Raw genomic sequence first — 8,702 nt, forward strand, 5'->3', positions numbered from 1 at the left:
TATAGTCTAGTCTATACTCTAGTCTATAGTCTAGTCTATAGTCTAGTCTATAGTCTAGTCTATAGTCTAGTCTATAGTCTAGTCTATAGTCTAGTCTATAGTCTATAATTTAGTCTATAGTGTAGTCCATAGTCTGGTCTGTAGTCTAGTCTATAGTGTAGTCTATAGTCTGGTCTGTCCAGTCTATAGTCTTAGTCTATAGTCTAGTCTACATTTTAGTCTAAACTCTAGAATATAGTCTATTCTATAGGCAAATCTATAGTCCAGTGTATAATCCAGTCTCTAGTCTATCTATAGAATGGTCTAGAGTCTAGTATTTAGTTTAGTCTATAGGCTAGTCTATAGTCTAGTCTATAGTTTAGTTTATAGCCTAGTCTGTAGTCTAATCTATAATCTATGGTCTGTTGAATTTTACTTCAACAGACCATCCTTCATAAGAGCCATTGTCGTTGTAGTGAGAAGTGAAAAGTTTCTTTTTGTCAATTTAACCCATTTGTTTAAGTTCTTTTCATATTTACCTTCAAAATATGTACTCAGATGACATCATATGTATATTTAACTAATTTATTTTATATAAAAACGATAAAAAGTAATACTTTTAAAACAAATAAAAATCGATTAAGAACAAAAATGTAACCGATATTTTTCCCAAAACACTTTATTTTTCAAACCAGCTACATATATAAAGAGACATAAAGTAAAAACCAAAAATATTAAAATACTAACAATTCCGAACCCACGTTGTAAGCAATTACAACAAAATATATGTAACTAATAATTAACGTATTGATCTATTGTGTAAAAATAGTCGAATTACAAAAACAAAAAAATCTTACAAAAAAAGAAAAACAACAAAATTACATGGAAAAATAAATAAATAAAAAAATTAACTCTTACTCATACATAAATAGCCAAATTATTAACTTGTGTAAACTTGTAATAGAAAACCTCCCAGTGTCGTAAATAAGTACAACATTTAACAGCTTGAAATCTGAAACTAACCGAAAAATAAACTGAAAAAGTAACAAAAATACAACAGCAGCAGCAATAGCAACAACAGCAGCAAGTAAAAATCAACAAAAGGAACATTTTTTCAACTTTAACTCTACTGTTTTGCTGATATCCTTGCTTGTGTCTCTCGCTCCCCCCATCACGCCTTGTCTTAAGCTAGTGCTTGTGCGTTAGTTGGGGTATTTTGGTTGTGAGTGTGTATGTGTTTTTTTTTCAACTAAACCTTTGCTGAACATTTCTTAAAGGTTTTGACATTGATTGTTATTAAATTGGTGCGTAAACGTTTAAAGTATTTTAAATTTTATTAAAAAAATATTTGTTTACTACTACTTTCTTTTTAATTTTTTTTCTTGAAATTCATTCACACAGTCTTGTGTATGTGTGTTTGTGCGTACATGTGTATGTATGTTTTATTAAATGTATTTTTTCATTTGTCTTATCTTTCTCCTTATTAATGTTCTTTTTTTCATAATTTTATATTCATTTGATTTAATTTTTTCTTGAATATACAAAAAGTCAAAGAATTAACTGTGTCTGAATACGTTGTTATGTTGTTGTTATTGTTTGACTTGATTCTTGTTTGCATCATTATACCCTACACCGCTTTCGGTTCGAAATCAGTTTTAAGTCGTAACTGATTCAGTCTTAACAAGCGTAACCGATGTAAAGTATAGTCTTAATTTTAACCTATAATCTTGTCCATAGTAATCTAGAGTCTTGTGTCTAGCCTTGGGTTCAGTCTGAAGTCTAGTCTATAATCTAGTCTATAGAGTAGGGTATAGTCTAGTGTATTGTCAAGTGTATAGTCTAGGTAATAGAGTAGTCTAGGGTATAGTGTATAGTCTATTGTATAGCATAGTGTATATTCTAGTATATAGTTTAGTGCGTATATTCTAGTGTACAGTCTAGTGTTTAGTCTAGTCTGTAGTCTAGTGTTTAGTATAGTCTATAGTCTTGTCTGTAGTTTAGTATATAGGCTAGTCTATAGTCTAGTCAATAGTCTAGTCTATAGTTTAGAATATAGTCTTGGAAATAGACTAGTCTATATTTTAGTCTAGTTCATAATCCAGAATATATTCAAGTCTTTAGTCTAGTCTATAGTCAAATCTGCAGTATAGTCTATAGTCTAAAGTCCAGTCTAGATTCAAGTCTATAGTCAAGCCTATTGTCTAGTCTATAGTCTAGTCTGTAGTCTAGTCTATAGTCTAGTCTATATTCTAGTTTACAGTCTAGTCTACAGTCTAGTCTATAGTCTAGTCAAGAATCTAGTCTATTGTCTGGTCTATAGTCTAGTCTATAGTTCAATCTAAAGTCTAGTCAAGATTCTAGTCTATAGTTTAATCTACCGTCTAGTATATAGTCTAGTCATAAGTCTAGTCTATAGTGTAGTCTATAGTTCAATCTACAGTCCAGTCTATAGTCTAGTCCATAGTCTGTTCTAAAGTCTAAACTATAGTTTAGTCCGGTCTATTCATTAGTCTAGTCGATAGTCTAGTCTATAGTATAGTCTATTATCTAGTCTACTGTATGATCTAGTGTATAGTCTAGTGTTAAGTCTAGTCTGTAGTCTAGTCTTTAGTCCATAGTCTAGTCTTTAGTCTAGTCTATAGTCTTGTCTATATTCTAATCTCTAGTTTAGTCTATAGTCTAACCTATAGCCTAGTCTATAATGTAGCCTATAGTCTAGTATATATTCTAATCTATAGTCTAGTTTATAGTCTGGTCTATAGTTTAGTCTATAGTATTGTCTATAGTTTAGTCTATAGTATTGTCTATAAATTTGTCTATAGATTAGTCTATAAAACGACAGACTTTCTGTCTATAGTATAGTCTGTAGTCTGGTCTATAGTCCAATCTACTCTATAGTGTAATCTTTATTCTAGTTTATAAGGTAACATTAGTAATAGTCTAGTCTATAGTCAATTCTAAAGTCTAGTATATAGTTTGATCTATAGTATGTTCCATAGTCTAGTTTTTTGCATTGAAATTCATTATATAAAAAAATGTACCAATCCTGGTGTAGGGTATTATATAGACGGCCATGGCCGACTATACTTTATTACTCAACTTTTGTTATTGGTGTTTATTCGTATTCTTTTTATTTTATAATTCATACATACCACATTTTGTAATGGTTGTTGGTTGATGATGTTGTTGTGTTGGTTTTGTTGATTGGTTGGCTCTTTTTTCCCTACGTTCCTTTTCCGTTCTCTCGTCGACCTCTTTTAGTTGTTGTTGGTGTCGTCAGTCTTTTCTGTAGCGAAAAAACAAATATATAACTGTAAAACCGAAAGCAGTAGACAAACACTAAGAAAACATGTTTATTAACAATTTATATAAAATTTGAAATTCAAAACATTGTTTTTGCGTTTGTTATTGTTGCTACTTGTTTCATTAATGTTAAGAATGTTTTTATTAGTGTTTAACATTTTGTTGATATTTGCTTTTTTTTGTTTAATTCATTTTCTTCAATGTCTAATTTTTATTTTCTTTCATTTTTTTCGTGTTAATACAGCAACAAGAACAATGTTAATAAATGTTTGTATATATTTTAATTTAGGTGTGTTTTTCTGTTTCTGTTTGTGTTTCATTTATTCTTATTATTATTTTATGTAAACATATTTAAGTATGTGTATGTTTTACAATTATGTAAATTTAGTTTTGTTGTAAATATGTTTGTGCAAATTCACATTGCATATAATTGATAATTAGTAATTTTGTAATTAAATAAAAAAAAAAAAATAATTTTAAATCTTTCGTATTTGTATAATTAATAAAAACTGTGTGATTTTTCTGCGTTAATGAAAATTTAAATTAGCGTATGCGTAATATTTATTGTAATATATAGTATTATTCAAAATTCCGCATACGTATGTAGAACAATTTTTAACACTTATAAATATCCAATACGCCAAATTTTAACATATATGCATTATAATTTACTGTTGTGATAACTATAGACAGCTAAACCTAGGACCCGATTTTCTTATAATTTTTAAGGAATATAGCTTTTTGAGCCTCCTGGAAGGCTAGTCTGTAGTCTAGTCTATAGTCTAGTCCATAGTCTAGTCTATAGTCTAGTCTATAGTCTAGTCTATAGTCTAGTCTATAGTCTAGTCTATAGTCTATAGTCTAGTCTATAGTCTAGTCTATAGTCTAGTCTATAGTCTAGTCTATAGTCTATTCTATGGTCTAGTCTATAGTCTACTCTATAGTCTAGTCTATAGGCTAGTCTATGGTCTACTTTATAGTATAGTCTATAGTCTAGTATATAGTCTAGTCTATAGTCTAGTCTATAGTCTAGTCTATAGTCTAGTCTATAGTCTAGTCCATAGTCTAGTCTATAGTCTAGTCTATAGTCTAGTCTATTGTCTAGCCTATAGTCTAGTCTATAGTCTAGTCTATGGTCTAGTCTATAGTCTACTCTATAGTCTACTCTATAGTCTAGTCTATTGTCTAGCCTATAGTCTAGTCTATAGGCTAGTCTATGGTCTACTTTATAGTATAGTCTATAGTCTAGTATATAGTCTAGTCTATAGTCTAGTCTATAGTCTAGTCTATAGTCTAGTCTATTGTCTAGCCTATAGTCTACTCTATAGTCTAGTCTATAGTCTATTCTATGGTCTAGTCTATAGTCTACTCTATAGTCTAGTCTATTGTCTAGCCTATAGTCTAGTCAATAGTCTAGTCTATGGTCTAGTCTATAGTATAGTCTATAGTCTAGCTTATAGCTAGCTTATAGTCTAGTCTGTAGTCTAGTCTATAGTCTAGTCTATATTCTAGTCAATAGTCTAATCCATAGTCTAGTCTATAGTCTAGTCCATAGTATAGTCTATAGTCCAGTCTCTAGTCTACTCTATAGTCTAGTCTATAGTCTAGTATATAGTCTAGTCTATAGTCTAGTCTATAGTCTAGTCTATAGTCTAGTCTATAGTCTAGTCTATAGTCTAGTCTATAGTCTAGTCTATAGTCTAGTCTATAGTCTAGTCTAGTCTATAATCTAGTCTATAGTCTAGTCTATAGTCTAGTCTATAGTCTAGTCTATAGTCCTGTCTATAGTCTAGTCTATAGTCTAGTCTATAGTCTAGTCTATAGTCTAGTCTATAGTCTAGTCTATAGTCTAGTCTATAGTCTAGTCTATAGTCTAGTCTATAGTCTAGTCTATAGTCTAGTCTATAGTCTAGTCTATAGTCTAGTCTATAGTCTAGTCTATAGTCTAGTCTAAGCCTAGTCTATAGTCTAGTCTATAGTCTAGTCTATAGTCTAGTCTATAGTCTAGTCTATAGTCTAGTCTATAGTCTAGTCTATAGTCTAGTCTATAGTCTAGTCTATAGTCTAGTCTATAGTCTAGTCTATAGTCTAGTCTATAGTCTAGTCTATAGTCTAGTCTATAGTCTAGTCTATAGTCTAGTCTATAGTCTATCTATAGTCTATAGTCTAGTCTAGTCTATAATCTAGTCTATAGTCTAGTCTATAGTCTAGTCTATAGTCTAGTCTATAGTCTAGTCTATAGTCTAGTCTATAATCTAGTCTATAGTCTAGTCTATAGTCTAGTCTATAGTCTAGTCTATAGTCTAGTCTATAGTCTAGTCTATAGTCTAGTCTATTGTCTAGCCTATAGTCTAGTCTATAGTCTAGTCTATGGTCTAGTCTATAGTCTACTCTATAGTCTACTCTATAGTCTAGTCTATTGTCTAGCCTATAGTCTAGTCTATAGGCTAGTCTATGGTCTACTTTATAGTATAGTCTATAGTCTAGTATATAGTCTAGTCTATAGTCTAGTCTATAGTCTAGTCTATAGTCTAGTCTATTGTCTAGCCTATAGTCTAGTCTATAGTCTAGTCTATAGTCTATTCTATGGTCTAGTCTATAGTCTACTCTATAGTCTAGTCTATTGTCTAGCCTATAGTCTAGTCAATAGTCTAGTCTATGGTCTAGTCTATAGTATAGTCTATAGTCTAGCTTATAGCTAGCTTATAGTCTAGTCTGTAGTCTAGTCTATAGTCTAGTCTATATTCTAGTCAATAGTCTAGTCCATAGTCTAGTCTATAGTCTAGTCCATAGTATAGTCTATAGTCCAGTCTCTAGTCTACTCTATAGTCTAGTCTATAGTCTAGTATATAGTCTAGTCTATAGTCTAGTCTATAGTCTAGTCTATAGTCTAGTCTATAGTCTAGTCTATAGTCTAGTCTATAGTCTAGTCTATAGTCTAGTCTATAGTCTAGTCTATAGTCTAGTCTATAGTCTAGTCTATAGTCTAGTCTATAGTCTATCTATAGTCTAGTCTATAGTCTAGTCTATAGTCAAGTCTATAGTCTAGTCTATAGTCTAGTCTATAGTCTAGTCTATAGTCTAGTCTATAGTCTAGTCTATAGTCTAGTCTATAGTCTAGTCTATAGTCTAGTGTCTATAGTCTAGTCTATAGTCTAGTCTATAGTCTAGTCTATAAGCCTAGTCTATAGTCTAGTCTATAGTCTAGTCTATAGTCTAGTCTATAGTCTAGTCTATAGTCTAGTCTATAGTCTAGTCTATAGTCTAGTCTATAGTGTAGTCTATAGTCTAGTCTATAGTCTAGTCTATAGTCTAGTCTATAGTCTAGTCTATAGTCTAGTCTATAGTCTAGTCTATAGTCTAGTCTATAGTCTAGTCTATAGTCTAGTCTATAGTCTAGTCTATAGTCTAGTCTATAGTCTAGTCTATAGTCTAGTCTATAGTCTAGTCTATAGTCTAGTCTATAGTCTAGTCTATAGTCTAGTCTATAGTCTAGTCTATAGTCTAGTCTATAGTCTAGTCTATAGTCTAGTCTATAGTCTAGTCTATAGTCTAGTCTATAGTCTAGTCTATAGTCTAGTCTATAGTCTAGTCTATAGTCTAGTCTATAGTCTAGTCTATAGTCTAGTCTATAGTCTAGTCTATAGCCTAGTCTATAGTCTAGTCTATAGTCTAGTCTATAGTCTAGTCTATAGTCTAGTCTATAGTCTAGTCTATAGTCTAGTCTATAGTCTAGTCTATAGTCTAGTCTATAGTCTAGTCTATAGTCTAGTCTATAGTCAGTCTATAGTCTAGTCTATAGTCTAGTCTATAGTCTAGTCTATAGTCTAGTCTATAGTCTAGTCTATAGTCTAGTCTATAGTCTAGTCTATAGTCTAGTCTATAGTCTAGTCTATAGTCTAGTCTATAGTCTAGTCTATAGTCTAGTCTATAGTCTAGTCTATAGTCTAGTCTATTGTCTAGTCATAGTCTAGTCTATAGTCTAGTCTATAGTCTAGTCTATAGTCTATCTATAGTCTAGTCTATAGTCTAGTCTATAGTCTAGTCTATAGTCTAGTCTATAATCTAGTCTATAGTCTAGTCTATAGTCTAGTCTATAGTCTAGTCTATAGTCTAGTCTATAGTCTAGTCTATAGTCTAGTCTATAGTCTAGTCTATAATCTAGTCTATAGTCTAGTCTATAGTCTAGTCTATAGTCTAGTCTATAGTCTAGTCTATAGTCTAGTCTATAGTCTAGTCTATTGTCTAATCTAAATTTTAGTCTATAATCTAGTCTATAGTCTAGTATATAGTCTAGTTTATAGTCTAGTCTATAGTCTAGTCTATAGTCTAGCCTATAGTCTAGTCTTTTGGCTAGTCTAACCTGTTCTTTTTTCTTCTAAATTATTCAAAAGTAATAAAATGACAGTGGTCAGAAAACTTTAGTCAAAGATTAATTTTTTATATTTTTGCATAAAATATTTTATGCATAAACAAAAATGTTATAATTTTATTACACAATATATGCATTAGAAATTTTTAGTTTTATTTACAACAGAAATTGTCTATTAAATTTTATATTCATATTTATGATGAACATATTTGAGGAAAGAGAAAAGTGTATAAAATTCATACAAGGAATATTTTTATGTTTTTTTCCATATTTTACTTGCAATAAAATCCATAATAAAATTATTGATGGGAAAAACTTTAATTAGAAAAGAACTGAAAGAAAATATTGCAATTTAAAAATGATAAATTTTAAATTTTAATAAATATTTTTGTGTGTATAGGAAAAATATAAATATTACTTTATTTATATTTATATTTTTTGTTTATTTATTAAACAATATTGGCAGCAGTAGGTTATGTTTCATTTATGATGATTTATTCATTTTAATTTATTTTAAAGCAAATATATACATATATGTAAGTATATGTATGTGTATATAAGGAAATGAATTTCATATGATTATATTGTTTCTGAGAGTTTATTACGGACTTTTTTAATTGTATTATAAAATACGTATATAAAAGTATATATGTATATTTATTCCTAGAATGTTTATAATTATTAACAATTTCAATTTGGCTGTTGTTGTAAATTTTCTATATTTATATATATTTTTTAAAATATGTGTCTATAGTCTAGTCTATAATCTAGTCTATAGTCTAGTCTATAGTCTAGTCTATAGTCTAGTCTATAGTCTAGTCTATAGTCTAGTCTATAGTCTAGTCTATTGTCTAATCTAAATTTTAGTCTATAATCTAGTCTATAGTCTAGTATATAGTCTAGTTTATAGTCTAGTCTATAGTCTAGTCTATAGTCTAGCCTATAGTCTAGTCTTTTGGCTAGTCTAACCTGTTCTTTTTTCTTCTAAATTATTCAAAAGTAATAAAATGACAGTGGTCAGAAAACTTTAGTCAAAGATTAATTTTTT

This window comes from Lucilia cuprina, chromosome 4 (genome assembly GCF_022045245.1).
Source record: "Lucilia cuprina isolate Lc7/37 chromosome 4, ASM2204524v1, whole genome shotgun sequence".
NCBI classification, from domain to species: Eukaryota; Metazoa; Arthropoda; class Insecta; order Diptera; family Calliphoridae; genus Lucilia; species Lucilia cuprina.